Genomic DNA, 16,772 nt, shown 5'->3' with positions numbered 1-16,772 from the left:
CCCTGGGAGGGTAGAGTCCGAAAGGCTCTTGGGACAGCGCATTGCTCTTGGAAATGAGCTTCCTCTCTGCTTATTAAGTGCAAATCTGGGTTGAACTTTTGAAAATGATGGTTTTATAGTGCTTTGCTAGCAGGTGGCCCCTGGAAGGTGAGGTGCATGGAGAGGGAGCATTGCAGCCCCCCAGTTCGTGGAGAGGGAGAGGGAGGCCGGCACGAGGCTCTGGTCTGTCCCTGGACGTGGTGGGTTGCTTTCTTCTGTACTGGGTCCTCACGCCCTGTTTCTCACGTACTGTGGTTATAAGACGACCAGGAGAGGCAGAATTAGGCCAGCTTGGTGAGCACATGCTTCCTCTAGACAAAATCCAAACCCACAGCCATCAGATCGACCCTGACCAGTGGGGACCCCACAGGACAGAGTGCAGCTACCTGCCCACAGGGTCCCTTCTTCCTCCACAGGAAGGCCGTATCTTACTCCTGCAGAGTGGCTGGTGCACCTGAACCACTGACATTTTACCTGGCAGCCGTGTAGTTGAACCATTACACCACCACGGCTCCTACTTCATCTAAAGGCATTAAAATTCAGTAATACTTGTCCTTGCGGAGGTGTGTAACATAACCAGAAGGTTAGTGGTTTGAGCCCACCGTTGTGCAGGAGAAAGGTGGGCCGTGGCCTCCAGTAGAGATTCATAGCCTTTAGGACTGACGGAGGTCGCTGTGCTTCAGACCTGACTCGATGGCAAGGGATTTATGAGACCTACAGGGCAACGCTGAGGCTGAGAAGGAAAACCTGCCCCATGAGGCCATCCCGGGTGCACAGGAGGAGACTGTCCGTCTGTCCGGGGGGTGGGGAGGTGCTGCTGGACTCAAACTCCTGACCTTTCAGGTCTGAATGTAGCACACCACCTGTGGAGCCCCTGATGTGCAGGGAAGCCAGAGAAACACATAGGACTTGTGTTCTTCTGCTCCCTTGATGGCGATGGGCAGGAACCGAACCTGTGACGTTGAAGAGACCTGCCGGAAATCTCCCTGTGAATCTTGTTTTTGAAGTAAGACTCACTGGGTTTTTCACAGGCCATCGTGATGGGACGCATGGGGCAGTGACTGCTGAGTTGACTGGTTGGGCGCTGTGCCCTTGTATTGGACAGAAGGTTGCTTTGAGTCTGGGACAGCTGGACAACACCTACAACAATGACAATCACAGATCGATGCATTTGAGTGCTTAGCGTCTGTCCACCCAGAGACATTTGAATTTTCAGGCCAAGGAATTTGCGTTTGCATTTATTGCTTTAAGATGTCCCCTCTCTGAGATGACAGGGATGCTTCAGGTGCCTGTAAGAGGTCTGGGGGGGAACTGTGCAGGGCTAGGAGCTGAATTTAAGGTCCAAGGGGGGCTCAGTGCCCAAGAGCGGGGGCCTGGGCCCTGTGGAAGATGGGGCGAGGGGCTCTCTCCTGCCTACACTGAAGGATGTGCACTGCATCCTACACTCAGGGGCAGGGCTTCTCAAAGCTGCATTTGGAAATAGGGCTTGGTGAGTGAAATCAACTGATATCATGACCTTGACCTCACAGTACACGTCTGGACGAGGTGCCCTTCAGAGGCCACCAGCAGTTAGGAAGTGTGCATCAGACTATGGGGAGGGTTGGCAGTTCTGCCCTGCCATGTGGCATTGGTGCCTCTTCTCCTGGCTGGTGGCTCTGTTTGGATTGCTGTGTTTGCAGGGTCGCACAGGAGCCTGGGTGGCATCGTGGCGTTTGCCCTGGTATTAATGTGGTAGATGAGTGGTTTAGACCCATCTGATGCTCCTTGGGGAGTCTCCTCCTGTAAAATGAACAGCTTCAGAATCCTGAGGGAGGGGGGCTGGGAGCCGGATTTAACTTGAAGGCGGTCCGGTCGAAGGCAGTAGATTTGGGTTTGGTGTCAGGACAGAATCTTGGAGAGAAACATTCCTATATAAGCTTAAAACTCAACGTACTGCTGTCAAGTTGGAAATGATTCCTAGCAGACCCTCCGGAGCTCTGGTGGTTTGGTAGTAAGACATTGCGATGCTAATGCAGAGGTATGTGGTTGGAATCCACCAACTGCTCTGCAGGGAGAAAGTTGGGCTTCTGTGTGATTTACTGCCTCTGAAAACCTGTCGGAGGGTCAGCTGTGGGTTGGTTCAGATGAGACGCAACAACGGCCACAGGGAGGAAGTTGGCCACCGTTCTTGGAGCTGCTGGTGATTCAGACTGCCAGAGAGACACGACCATTGGCTTAACGACTCCGCTCCCTAGAACAACTCCACCTGAGCTCCTGTGTGAGTTTGTTATGTGCGGTCAAGTCGCCTGCAACTCATAGCAAGCCTACGTACAACAGCCCAAAACCCTGCTGTATCCTGTGCCGACCTCACGGTCTCACATACCTATCCCCGCATTACCCCAGTGACTGAATCAATCTGCCTCATAGAGGGTCTTCCTCTCCTGCACTGTCCCTCCACCCTCTCAAGCATGACGTCCCTCTCCAAGGACTGTTCCCTCCTTAACCACATGTCCAGAGTATGTCAGACAAAGCCCCAGAATCCTTGTCTCCAAGTAGCAGCCTGGCTTCACCCTCTCCAGGACTAACCTGTTTGTTGTCCTAGCAGTCCCTTATCCAGCACAACAGCTCAAAGGTATCAACTCTCCTTCTATCATCCCTAGTCATTGTCCAGCACTCTGATGCATAACAAGTTATTGCAAAGACCATGACCTGTTCCAGACTGATGTCATTGCTCTTTAGCACTTTGGGGAGGTCTCTTAACAGTAGACTTTCCCCAGTGCAGTTTGTCTTTTAATTTCCTGGTTGCTGATACCAAGAGTGTTGATTGTAGAGCCAAGCAAACGGAAGCTGTCAACAATCTGAGTCTCTTCATCTACGTGTGAGTTTAAGTGCATTGAAACTTGGTTTCCTGATACAGAAGTAGCCTTCCCTGCATCACCCTTTTAAAGAGCCGTGCAGATTCAGTGATGCAGTGTTTGTCACAGAGTCCAGCATAGAATGTTTAGTAAACACATGGAGCCCAGCAGGGGAAAGCCCAAGTGTACAGGTGTCAGACAGGTGGAATACCTGAACACACAGGAGTGGGTCCAGTGGTGGAGTATTTGCATATACAGGAAGGATTTCAAGAAGATGGGATGTCCGTGTTTAGCACGCAGAATGCCTTTATGTCTCCAGGTGGAATGTCCACGAGTACAGGTATGTGCTCGGCAGGTGGATGTGTTTAGAAGTGTCTGGGTGCAACCACTGTGGAAGGTGGTGTGGCACTTTCTCAAAAAATTGGAAATAGAGATACCATTTGACCCAGAAATTCCACTACTGGGAATATACCCCAAAGAGACCATAACTGACATCCAAGCAGATATATGCACACCCATGTTTATTGCAGCTTTGTTCATAATAGCAAGGAGTTGGAAACAACCTAAGTGCCCATCAACAAATGAATGGATAGAGAAGCTGTGGTATATTCACACAATGGAATATTATGCTGCATTGAAAAATAAGGAACTCATGAAATATCATTCAAAATGGGTGACCTTGGAGGACATTATGCTGAGTGAAGTATCTCAGTCACAAAAGGACAAATACTGCATGGTGCCACTGTTGTAAAACAGGACTGACCTTGGGGTTGGGGAGAGACTGAGAAAGATGGGTTCCATAATGTATACTGCATTGAAAAAGATGAGGGAGAAAACTGTTTAAAAGGGATGTGTGATTAAGTATTTTTGTCATGACAGGAGTCTAGAGCGAAGGCTACATGGTGAAGAGGACCTGGGGGAGGGTTTGTAAAACAATGAAAGAATTTTTCTTTTACTTTTCCAAGAGGGTAGTGTACTAGGGGGGAGGGTTGGGAGGGGAGAAAAGTGCAACAATGAATGAATGGAAATCCAAAGTCTCTGTAAATTTTTACTGATATGAAAAATAAATTTAAATAAAAAAAATAGTGTGTCTGGCAGGCAGCATGTGCTGGAGTACAGATGTGGATTCCAGGAGATGGGATGCCCAAGCTTACGGGTGGGTGCTCCAGGAAGACGCGTCTCTCCCCCCAGTATACAGTTGGGGCTCCAGATGGGTGTCTCTCCCCCCAGTGTACAGGAGGGGGCTCCGGGCGGGCGTCTTTCCCCCAGGGTTCAGGTGGGGGCTCTGGGCGGGTGTCTTTCCCCCAGCGTTCAGGTGGGGGTCGGACAGTTGGAACAGCTCTGTGTGCAGGTGTGGGTTCTGGTGGCTGGATTGTACAGAGGCAGTTCTGCAGGTGGGATGACAGAGTCCAGGTGCAGAGCTGGTATCATCAGAGTGAGCCCAGAGGCAGAGCAGGTGCGTGGGCAGGTGCTGGGGGTCTCATGGGCTCTGTCTGGGTTATGCTGTGCCGCGTGTTCCAGTCTTCTTCCTAGAACACACCATGCGTGTTACCACTTGAGGGCCGTTGCTTTTCCCTGGACATCCACATGGACCTGAGACCTACTTGATCTCTGAGCTCTGATGCACCTCTTCCAGAGTGTCCTCCGAGATTACACCTTCTAGAGAGCCCCACCCTTGTCCCCTGTCACTCATTGACTCGCCCTGCTTTGCTGTAATTTAGATAACACTTGTTATTACTGGACAGCAGCTTTATTTGTTTGCTCGCTCTCTTCCTGTTAGCATGCAGTCCACAGGGGCTGGGATTTGGTGCCAGACACAGAGGCCTTCATTTCCTCTCTGTGATGGAGTGGACGTGACCTTCACTATGATGTCTGTTGATTACAGCAGCAAATATTTAAGCTCCAGCCGTGAGACTCTTTGAGCACTTTGTTACAGTGGTTAAAGCACTTGGCTGCCAAAAAAAAGGTTGGCAGTTCAAATCCACCAACCACTCTTGGGGAGAAGGATGAGAGGTTCTGCTTCTGTTAATGTTTGCAGCGTTGGCCAAGCTGCGGGGCCAGGTCTGCTCAGCCCTGCAGGGGGGCTGGGAGGCGGAATGCACTTGACAGCACACGGCATCTTCAGTTCTCGCTTTGTGAACTTGGCCCTGTTTACTGTGTCCCCATTATCTGACAGAATGGGGAGCCTGTGTCTCCCATACTTTGGGTGTGTTGTCAGGAGGGACCAATCATTGGAAAAGGACACTATGCTGGGTAAAGTGGAAGGTCAGCGAGAGAGAGGAAGACTCCAGGAGGTGGATTGACGCAGTAACTGTGACATTGGACTTGAGCAGGGTGGAGACAGGAGGGCGCAGGATAGCCAGGGCAGGGTTCTGCTCTGTTGCTCTTTGGGTCACAACCACCACCCCCATCTTCTGAGTAGGTCAGTGGGGCCCCAAGAATGTGGACAGTGGGTGACAAGGGCGTAATGGAGCTGGCGTTTCGTCCTCCACCTGACTCTGTGCTTCAGCCAGGACCCCAGCTGGCTCCAGTCCGGCATCGTCCTCACGAGCATCTATCCGAGTTTGAGCCCAGTGTTACAGTCCCCTGCTGTCAGTCTGTCCCGATGAGAGCTTCCTCTCCTTCGCTGACCCTCTATTTTAGATGCATCATGGTCCCTCCTGTCAGGTCAGAACCGCCTCATGGCTGATCCTTCAGAGGCAAGTTAATCACAGGGAACATTTCCTGTCTTTCTCCTTTGGACCTGCAGGTGGATTTCAACCGTGTACCTTTGCATTGGTAGCGCCCTGGTGGCCCAGTGTTAAGAATCTGCACTGCAATCCTGAAGGCATGTGGTTCAAATCTACCAGCTGCTCTGCAGGAGAAGGATGGGCAGTCTCCTCCTGTGCAATTAACTGCCTCTGAAAACTCGGCAGAGGGTGAGGTGTGGGTCAGAACCTGCTCCCCAGCAGTGAGCGAGTGAGGCAGCAGAGAAGGCCAGGGCTGTGGGCAGACACCCCTTCGTGCTCTGAGGAGGAAGGAAGGCTCTACCTTCATGCTCACTCTAATAGGAACTAACGGGAGGTCAGACTAGCTGGCCCCTGCCCCTACCCCCACCTTGATTTGCAAAACCCTGAGGCTGGTGGGGAAATGCTAACCGCAGTGAAGAGTCTTAGCAAAGGCAAATAAGGCTGGGGGTTGGGGGGCGCTTCCCTTCCCCAGGCCTCCTGTCCTGGAACCAGCTGCCCTCCACGGTTGAGCTTGAGAGCTTGGGGCTCCCAGCTGCAGCCTTCATTGTTTTGGCCTCAGTCTTTTCTGCTGATAAATGGGAGAATAACAGTACTGTGGCGAGCCTGGCTTCTGGAGCCGACTTGCTGTGAGCGTGTGGTGCGTCCTGCCCTTCTTTCTGTGGTGTCTGGTGGCCCCCACAGTCTCCTTCCCCAGCCTCTGCTCCCGTGGTTCCCATTCTCCAGGACTCATCCTTGGTTAAGCAGCTGGGGTGGAAGAACACCCCCCGCTCTGGTGCGTGCACTTCTCCCCATTTTCATCAGACCCCCACAGGCAGGCAGGTGTTCAGCTGACCAAGTGAGCGATGAGGGCCAGGCCCTGTGTGCACAGGCACGAGATGAGCACCTGCCTGCGGCTGGCCAGCTGTCGAAGAGCAGGCTGAGGGCAGGGAGAGGAAGGTGTTAACACACCATCAGCCCTCCCGGGGCCCCTCCCGTGCCCAGCTCTGTGTTGGGGCTGCCACTGCAACACAGGGCAGTGAGTGATTACTGTAAAATGTGCCGAGAACCCAGGAAGGGGAAGTGCGGAGGAGGAAGGGAAGTCCTCTAAGGCCTTGGAGTGGAGCCCTGAGGTTGGGCTTGTGGGGCTGTGGATCCCTGGACCGCATGGTCCTTCCTGTGAAGGGGACACGGCATGTGGACATTGTTGGATTCCAGGAGTACGTGATGCTTGTGTCTCCCAGAGGGAAAATCTCCCCTTTAAAGGATGCGGGGCTTGCTCCCAGAGGATGGGTTTTCTGGGGGTTTGCTGGATGGGCAATGGCCAGGGCATGGTGGGCACTCTCTCCTGTGGCACGAACGCCTTCTGCATGAGCAGGCTGCCACTCCTCGTCTGTCTGAACCCTCCCAGGCTTGTCAGCTGCCCCTGTGGTCACCAGCACAGCTCAGTGCTGCTGGCAGAGGGTGAAGGTCCAACCCGGCCTCTTCTGCTCCTCACTGACAGCTCTGCCTGTCTGAGTGGCTCCTCCGGCCCTTCAGAGCAGGAAGAACTTGGGGCATCTCTCTGTGGCCCCAAACTTGGCTTCAAAGACGATCCACGTTGAGGTGGAGTCGAACATGTTCACCTGGGAACTTGAGGTTGGTCACTGTGTGTGCTGCCTCCTTCCAGATGGACAATAGCTTGGAGGAATATCTCATCTGGTCTGCACAGCACTTCTCTGCCTCCCCAGTGACACCAAACCTGTCCGGGCTGCCATGAGCATGATCCCCTCTGGAACCTTCTATGGGAAGGTGGAAGTTTCTCACAGAGAGGGTTGGATTGACACCCGAGGCCTGGCACCTGCTAAATATGGGCCCAGCTCACTCAGCTGCTCTTCATAGGTACTGTGAAGGTCTGTGGCCACTATGTTCCACCAGGCAAGCCTGTCAGTGCCATTTTACCAACTGCATGTGGTCACTTTGTGTCTCCTTGTCCCATTTTGACCACTGTCACCACACATCTAACCTTTCCATCATGCAGAGCTTCTCTGCACTTTGGCCAAAGGAAAACTTTCCACGTCTCACTATACTGTGGTTTTGTTGTTTTTTTTTTTTTAAAGTGGTCTAGAATTGAACTCGAGGTCTCTATCCAACGGGGAGAGTCCATCTAATTCTCTGTTCATGTTGGTTGGATCTGTCTTGAACTTGACTGTCATCTGTGGGGTCAGCCTTTGGAGGGGCGCCACCTGGGGGCTGCTCTGGGTGGTGCGTGGTGCTGGGGACTGCTGGGCTGGCTCACCCATCCTGCCTGGGCCTCAGTATCCCCTTGGGAAGCTGCAGAAGGGACCCCTGAGAAGATGAATGCCAGGGGTTTGGCCTGGTGCTTCCCCATTGTGGGTTTTCAGAGCAGAACCCTGCTGGACCCAGTGAGGTCAGAGCTGACCGAGAGGAAGCCCCTATAGGTAAGCCCAGCTCACTTCCCAAAGACCACCTGGCTCCCTCTGATGGGGGATCCTTTGCGACACGACCACTGTGGTTCCTGGTGGGCGTGAGCTCTGAGGCCAGGACGCTGTTTGGCTGAGTGTTGAAAGCAGCTCTTCATTTCTCCTGGTGTGGAAGGAGGTCTGTATGGTCAAGTTTTGGTTGTCTGTAATCTGCTCTCTGGGGCCAGTGGATGGGGCTGTGGCTTCATGTGGCGCCATTTGTAAGAGGAGGCAATGCTCATTGGGAAGAACCTGGCCCGAGGCCCCCTCCCTGGGTTGGGGGTTTGCTCTGCTTGTGCCTGCCCCTGGCACCTTGGTTGGGTTGAGCCTTGGTTTTCACCAGAGCCGATTGACTGATTTCAGTCTTACATATTGTTGGGACTCCACATTTCCACCCCAGACATAGGCCAGACCGTAATCTACATCTTTATAAGGTCCCCAGATGAGCCTTCTGCTTGGAGACTGAGCTTTGCCTTCAGAGATTCAATGTCAGTCAGACTGCTAGGATATTTTCTACTAGTCAAGATAATTGTCTGTTTTGTCAGAACCTTTTTCTTGGGGGGAGGAGAAAGCTTGAAGAGTGAGTATGTGCCGTGTTCTCATTACAGGGAGGGACGTGAGTTCAGGTGGGGTTCAGGTGACTTCACATCCTCTCTCCAGCCCTTGCTGACAGATCTTCAGTCTCTTGTCACCAGTCCTAGGGAATTGCCTGCCACCTCTCTTGTAGGTGTGACTTTTGTCAGCTGTGATCTCTGACCTTCCTCCTAAATCGTATCTAAAGTTGACAGGTATGACATCGCCCTGGGGTGCCGGTGAAAAGTTTCTCAGTTTCTATCACCAACTGTGAGAGAGAATTCAGCAAATCATAACAGACACTTGCATTCATTTTAAGACCCTTAGTGACATAGTGTATTTTACATGCTGTTAACTTAAAGGTCGGTAGTTCGAATCTGTCAGCCGCTCTGATGGTCGCACAGCCTTGAGAACCTGAAGGAGGCTCATCATGGGTCAGAATCATCTGGACAGCTGTGGGAGTGGGGCTTGGCCGACTGTGACCTCGGTCTGCCGAGCAGAGGAGGGGAAGATGCTGGAGATGCTGACCTGGGGCACATCCTAGACCGGTTCTCATCTCTGAAAGCAAGGAAGGCCGGCCATCGTTTTCACAGGACACCGTATGTGTGAAAGAACAGAGGGATGAGCCTGGCTCTGAGCTGTTGGAACCTTGGGCAAGTTCTGACTCCAGTGACCTTTGTACAGCAGGGGCCCCCACCCCTACCCCGTCCTGCCCGCCCACCGCCGTCCTTGCTGTGTATGTTGGAGCCCACGGTGGTAGCCACGGTCTCCGTCTATCCCTTTGAGAGTCTTCATGTTTTTGTGGACTAGAGTCCACAGGATTTTATCAGGATTGGAGGGAGACTCATCAATAACCTGTGTTATGCACCATGCTTGCTGTAAGTGAGGAGGACTTGAAGCAGTTGTTGCAGGAGATCAGCTAATACAGCCTTCATTGCATCTCATTGTCAAGAAAACAAAAATTCTTCCCACTAGACCAATAGGCCACATCATGACACATGGGAAAAGACTGAAGCTGTCAACAACTTCTTCTTACTTGGATCCACAGTTAACACCCTTGGTAGCAGCAGTTGGGAAATCAGGAGACACACTGCATTGGGAAAGTCTGCAGCTAGGGACCTCTCCAAATTATTGAGAGGAGTGATAGCAGTTTGAAGACAAAGGTGAACCTGATTCTGGTCATGATCTTTCCGATCACTTGTTATGTATCTGAGAGCTGGACAATGAATAAGGGTGCCTGAAAAATTGATGCCTTTGAGCTGTGGTGTTGAAGAACGCTGAACATTCCGTGGAGAGGACAAAAGAACAAACAAATATGTCTTGGAGAGGGTGCAGCCAGAGTGCTCTCTGGAGGCAAGGACGATGAGGCTTTGCCTGACATACTTCAGGTGTGTTGCTAGGAGGGGCTGGCTATTCCCTGGAGAGGGACATGATGCTCAGGAAGGCGGAGAGGGTCGGCAAAGGAGACCCTCAAACGGGTGGGTTGACACAGTAACTGCAGCAGTTGATTTCTAGTGTGTCAGGAAGTGTGAGGACGGCGCAGGACAGACAGGGTTCAGATCTGTTGTTCAATGGGTCACTGTGGGTCATACTAGATTTGATGGCACCTATCAACAACAACAATAACATTTATCAAGCATGATGTCCTTCTCCAAGGACTGGCCCCAAAGTTTGTGCGATGAGGTCCCACCACCCTAGCTCTGGCAGGGGTTCTTGATTGTGGTTCTTCCACTAACAGATGTTTATCCCCTTCTGGGCGTCCATGGTGTGGTCAGTATTCTTCACTGATGCTAAATTTAAAAACTCAAACTCAGCCGCAGTCGTGTGACCCTCAGCTGACCCTCTGTTGAGCTTCCAAGGCTATAAATGGCCATGGGAGGGGACTGCCCCTCATTCTCCATGGAGCTGCTGGGCGATTCCAGCAGCCAGAGCTGAGCACTTGGTGTCACAGTGTAACTTGGTACAGCCTTCGTCACCGAGCTCCCTGTCACTACACCCACCCCAGGCAGCAGCGTGGACTTGACTCTGACTCCCTGCACAACACCCATGCCCCAGACAGCAGCGTGGACTTGACCCTGACTCCCTGCACAACACCCACGCCCCAGGCAGCAACGTGGACTTGACCCTGACTCCCTGCACAACACCCACACCCCAGACAGCAGCATGGACTTGACTCTGACTCCCTGCACAACACCCACCCCAGGCAGCAACATTGACTTGACTCTGACTCCCTGAACAACACCCACACTGCAGACAGCAGCATGGACTTGACTCTGACTCCCTGCACAACACCCATGCCCCAGACAGCAGCGTGGACTTGACCCTGACTCCCTGCACAACACCCACGCCCCAGACAGCAGCATGGACTTGACTCTGGTGCCTCTGTAGCTTCTGAAGCTCTGCGTCTGGAGGGCGTCACGCTGCTATCCCAGGTCCACCAGTGGCTCCGCACGATCAGGGTGGGTGGTCTCCTCTGGTGCGGTTCACAGTCTCTCTGAAATGCACTGGAGGGTCAGCGAGGAGTCTGCTCTGATTTGATGGCAGTGAGTCTGAGTTGAAATTTCCACAGGAGTCTGCCTCTTCCTACCTTGGAGCTGCTGGTGGGTTCGAACCCTTGAACTTTGGGTTAGCTGCCCAACACACAATGCAGAGTGCCCCCAGGGCTGCTTGACACTGTGGTCAAATGATCTAAAAGATGAGTGTTGGCCAGGGTTGTAGCGTGAGCGTGCCCCGCTATTTTCTGCAGATGCACCACTGCCTGTCTGAGGCCCCACTCAGGCCCCGGAGGGTCACTTCCTTTGGGTTTCAATGGCCAGCTTATCAAGAGGCAGCACAAGCGTCTATTTCAGGCTTCGGCTCAAAATAGGATGGATTCTGGTGATGGCTGAGCACAGAGCTTGATGGGTAGAAAGGACAAAGCCTTCCCTGAGGGTAGACCAGGCCTTGGGTGCTGGAGTCTCTGACCTGGAGCTGGGGGAGTGGCACCCTCCCCAGTCCTCTCTCTGACCAAGTCAACAAGGGCATCTGTTTGGTATTCCCATTGCTCTTCTTTCTTTCATACTTGATATTGGAAATTTGCCTTTTTAATTTAAGAAATAGATAGAACAGCATCCCTGCATCCTCTAATCCAGTGGTTTCTGTGTGCACAGTTTAGTGATGTTGACTGAACTCTGAGCCGTGGAAGCATTCTTACTTGCCTTTGCGAAGTTGTTCCTACCCTGTTATTCTAGACTTTCTCCCCTCAGTCACCTGCCAAATTTTCATGTTACTGTTCCCAGTTTAGGGAGCTCTTGTGTTCTGGTGGTAAGAGACTGAGCTGTCCACCCGCCGGCATGTGGTTGTAATCTGCACACTTTGCTGAACGCTGGGGAAATAATGTAACCAGAGTATTAATGTTGCTGTGCTCGACTGCTTCTTAGATCTAGATTTCCTGATTGCCTTGTACGTGTTTGTGTGTGTTTCGTTCTATACCATTTGACCACCTGCGTGAAGTGTACGTATGACTTGTGTTTTGTTTTGTGCCATTGAGTTGGAACTATGTAGAGCTGACCCTCCAGCAGGTTTTCAAAGGCTGTAAATTGCATGGGAGGAGATTGCCCATCTTTTTCCCTCAGAGCATCTGGTGGATTTGAAGTACCTGCCTTTGGGTTGGCAGCGTAATTCCTTACCCACTAGGTCACCAGAGCTCCCTAGAAAACTAAGCAAACTGAAAATTATCAAACATGAAATAAGACACATAAAGACTGATTTTGTGAGCGTTAGTGAGCTGAGATAGATGGTTGTTAGTCATTTTGAACTAATCAGCCGGGTGATTTGGTATGCTGGGAGCATCAAATTGAGGACTGTTTCAAGCTCTATCTTGAAGAGTAAATCCATGAATGATGGGACAGTGTCCATACACCTACAGGGAAGACCTGTTAATACAGCTATTATTTAAATATATGCACAAATCTCTGAAGCCAAAGATGAAAAAATTGAAGACTTCTGCCAACTTCAGCAGTCCAAAATTGATGGAACATATAAACAAGATGTGTTAATAATAATTGGTGATTGAAATGAAAAGTTTACAAATAAAGAAGAACCGGTAGGAAAAGATGATCTTGGTGACAGAAGTGAGGCTAGAGACCCACTGCAGAAATTTATAGAGGCAATGCAAGTACCCTTTCCACAGAAACATAAACTAATTGAGCCCCTTTAAAATCACACAGCCAGAAGATGGGCTGGGGTTTCACTCATGTGTGCTAGATTCTTCTCAGGGTGGGGTCTTTCTGCTCTTGGTATGTTGAACTTCAAGACACGTTTTAAAAAGAAGTCTGGATGCAGAAGCACTTGTAAGTCAGTCTGTGAAAGAATGTAGCACTTGGTTCTGTAACACAGTTTCTTGGCTGTGAACAGTACTCACCCCTGGGCTTGTTACTTAAAGTGAAACTGCTGCTGGTGGTGAAGGTGTTGCAAGGTGATACCAGAGGACCTCCATGCTAGTTGCTGCACTGACCTTGACCCAAGCCCTTGTCTGAAGTTGGTGGTTTTTCATTGTGTTTGCATAGCAACTTGGGGGAACAAGTGTTGCCATAATTGTGTGCACAGATGGAAGAGCAGAGGTGAGAACCATGACCTCCTGATCTCCCTGCACCGCAGAGGGAAGCAGAGCTGGCATGTGAACTGAGCTCTTTGCTTCAGGACTCCTTTTAGGACTTTCCCTTTCCCTGCATCAGGTCTGCCCTGGTGCTGAAATGCATATGTCAGGCTGCAAACTGAAAGGTTGGTGGTTCAAATCCACCAGTTACTCTACAGGAGGATGACAGGCAGTGACCTACCATAGAGACTTGCAGCTTTAGAAGCCAGGTGGATGGCAGGGGTAGTTTAGAATAGAGCCAAGGACAGTGAGGTTAATTGACAGCCTAGTACCCAGCTTCCTCACCGAAGACCCTGCCTCACAGAAGCCAGTTTTCCCCTTGGGGAAGAACCCTGGCTTCCTGCCCTTCCAGTGGGGTCTGCCATGACACAGCACCACTGCCTGGGAGGCTGAAGCTAACAGGCACCCGTGAAGTCAAGGTGTTGGCGGGCTTGGTCCCTCCAGGCACCCTCGGGGAGCATCAGTTACGTGCCTTTTCTTCCAGAACAGTCCTTGGTGATCTGGTTTGGATGCGTCACTCAGTCCTCTGCCTCCTTGTCAGTGGCACCGTCTCTGGGTCTCTCTACCTCTTGTGAGGGCACCCCTCGGATTGCCTGGGGTCCCCTGTACTCCAGTCTCACGTCACGAGAGGATGTCATTGTTGACACCTGCAGAGATGCTGCTTCCAAGCGCGTTCCTGCTCACAGGTGTTGGGAGTCAGCCTTGGTGGCACAGCCGTGAAGCGCTCGGCTGCCACCTGAAAGGCTTGTTGGAAGCTACTCAGGGCCTCTTCCGGAGACAGAAGTGATCATGTGTTTCCATGAAGACGGAAACCTGGAGAACCCCGTACGGTAATTCTACTGCGCGTGAACTGTGGTGTCGGGGGAGAGGGCTGAAGATCGCGTGGACTGTCGAAAGGACAAACATGTATGTCTTTCAGGGTGGGGCCAGGGGCTCTTGGAGGTCAGGATAGTGGAGCTTCGTCTGACATGCGTCGGGCATGTAGCTAGGAGAGTCTGTTCCTTGGAAGAGAACGTCATGCTTGGAAAGGTGGAGGGTCAGTGAAGGAGGGCACGACCCTCGACGAGACGGATTGACACAGGTGACTGCAGTGGTGGTCTTGAGTATGTCAGAGAGGATGAGGATGGCCCGGGACGGGACAGGGTTCAGGCCTTTGTTCATTGGGTTGCTATGAGTCGGACTCAACTTGATGACACTTATCAACAACCACCTGAGGTCTCTGATTCCAGAAGGGACCCAACAGGACTGGGACTTGAGCGTGGTCTTTTGAGGGACACAAACCCGCTTTGTAAGGTGTGTGTGTAGGTTGACAGTGTATTCGGTGCTGACTTGTGGCCCCTCCCAGGCAGGGACAGTGCATCCTGGTGTCCCCCTGCTCAGTCCATGCTCTGCAAGGACCTGGCTGATTGAACGACAGAGACAGAGAGGAAACTGGGAGTGGGTGGGTGAGTGCAGTGGGAGGAGCTGGCTCTGACTTGACCCCTTGAACTTGAGTAGAGATAACATGTTAGCTTGTTGGCAGCTGGTCCCACTTGAGATTAAGTTGGGGCAGTGGGGAGAGAGAGGCCACCGTGGCTGCTGTAAGAAGTGGGTGAGCGTGGGCACGTCTGTGGGAGGTTCTGAGTGGAGGTCGGAAGCAGGAGGTGGAGAGGTGGTGGTGTGGGGTGTCAGAGGAAGTGGGATGAAACCTTGGTGAAGGCTGAAAACCCTCACTGTGAGGGGCTCCTCTGGAGGTGCTGGGGGCTGGAGTCAGCAAGAGGGACCAGGTGATGCTAAGAGTAAGAGCTGTGCTGTGTCCTGGAAGGGACCACGGTACCTCACTCCTCCACAGGAAACCCAGCCGTCAGGCCCCAAGTCTCAAGGGTGGACGCTGAGATCACAGCCCGCTTACAAACAAAGTGGGTCATTTCACCTGCTACGCTCCCTCTTGAGGCAGCCTCCAGCCCTCACAGATGACGCCCCACCACCCTTCTCACAGTGTCCCCTGTTAGCAGCTTGCTGCAAGACGTTTGGGACCCTTGGTTTTTTATAAGCAATTTTGCAAATATAGGTGACCCCTCTGTAGCAGAATCTGAAGTGCTCCTGAGAGCAACAGTTTTGCTTACAATATATTTTATACAAAAAAACAATGAGAGTAACCTTTTTGAGATACAATGTATTAGGTTACTGTCTGGGCACTGATAATGGTGATGTGTCCCTAACCATGCTGCATTTCCCTAATGTTGCCGAACATCCAAACCTATTGCCAAGGAGATTGACTCCTGGCAACCCTCCACTCGCGTTTCAGGGCCTGTCCCTCTTTACCGGAACGGGCAGGTGGATTCGAACTGGAGAACAGTCAGCAGCGCGATGCTTGGCTGCTGAGCCGTCAGGACCCCCTCACAAACATCCGCACAACAGGTGATCACGTGTTTCTGCATTTACAGCAACAGATAGCTGATCACCGGATGCTTTCCTAAACGTGCTAACTTCCGGGCATGCTTTAGCCCTTGGTTCTGAATCATCCTGAGGTGTGTCCCCCCTCTCCTGCTCTGGTTACGTTGTGTTGTTTTTGTAAGGCACCTTCAAGTTGATCACGACTCCGAGTGACCTTATTAACCACACACGAAAAGCTTGTCCAGTTCTGTGTCCTCACAGTCTCTGCCGTGCTCAGCTCTGCAGTCACTGTGTCAGTCCATCTCGTTAGGATTGTCTTCTCTTTCACTGAGCTCCTGCTCTTACAAGCAAGATGTCTCTTTCCCAGGACAGGCCCCTCCTGACAACATGCCCAAAGTATGTGAGAGGAAGTTGTTTGCTCCAGGGAGCGCTTACAGCTCCTCCAGGACAGATAGGCTTGTGTCTTTAGCAGGCCGTGATCTATTCACGTCTCTCCTCCAGCATTAAAATTAAAGGCAACAATTCTTCTGTCATCCTTCTTAATTGTCCAACTTTCAGGTACATAGGAAGCAATTGAAAATACCGTGGATTGGAACAGGGTTGCCTTAATTTTTAACGAACATCCTTACTCTCTAAGTTACCTTGTGCTGTAATGGAAATAGAACAAAACAATAATCTGTTAAAATATGGATGATGCCACTGAAATGGGACCCAGGTTGGTAGTTTGCTGGTCAACAGGAAGCAGTAGGACTGGAGAAGGACTCTCTGGGGTGGGCAGGACGTTTCCAGCAATGAGCGTGGAAGACCTGCTCCCCTGTGTTGCCCAGCAAAACACTGTCCCTGAAGTTTACATGCAAATGCAGCACATTTTTTGCCCTGGGTAGTGCATTGAGGGTAAAAAAAAATGGACACGTTGTTACAGTAGGTTTTCAGACAGAGCGTGCAGAGTGATGGACATTTAGGTCTAACATGTGCTCCGGGCACAAACATACGCACACACAACGTGTAAATCCAGTCTCCTCTCCTCATAAGCGTGGTCATGGGTTTTTTTCTCATGTCAACCCACAAGGTGTTTAAAATGCTGACTAAAAGGTTGGTGGTTCAAACCCACCGGAGACTCTGCTCTAGGAGAAAGAGGAGGCAGTCT

The 16,772-nt window shown here is 51.6% G+C and overlaps 1 protein-coding gene across 1 annotated transcript in view; it reads left to right on the top strand.

Moving 5' to 3' along the window:
• PLCG2 (phospholipase C, gamma 2 (phosphatidylinositol-specific)) overlaps positions 1-16,772 on the top strand; it is a 135,789-nt gene that overhangs the window by 32,949 nt on the left and 86,068 nt on the right. The window lies entirely within an intron of this gene.

The sequence above is a fragment of the Elephantulus edwardii genome, unplaced genomic scaffold (genome assembly GCF_000299155.1).
Source record: "Elephantulus edwardii isolate Elephantulus edwardi_28Jun2011 unplaced genomic scaffold, EleEdw1.0 scaffold00072, whole genome shotgun sequence".
Classification (NCBI taxonomy): Eukaryota; Metazoa; Chordata; class Mammalia; order Macroscelidea; family Macroscelididae; genus Elephantulus; species Elephantulus edwardii.
Note: the sequence above shows the minus strand (reverse complement) of the source record. Positions and strands in the feature narration are given on the sequence as shown.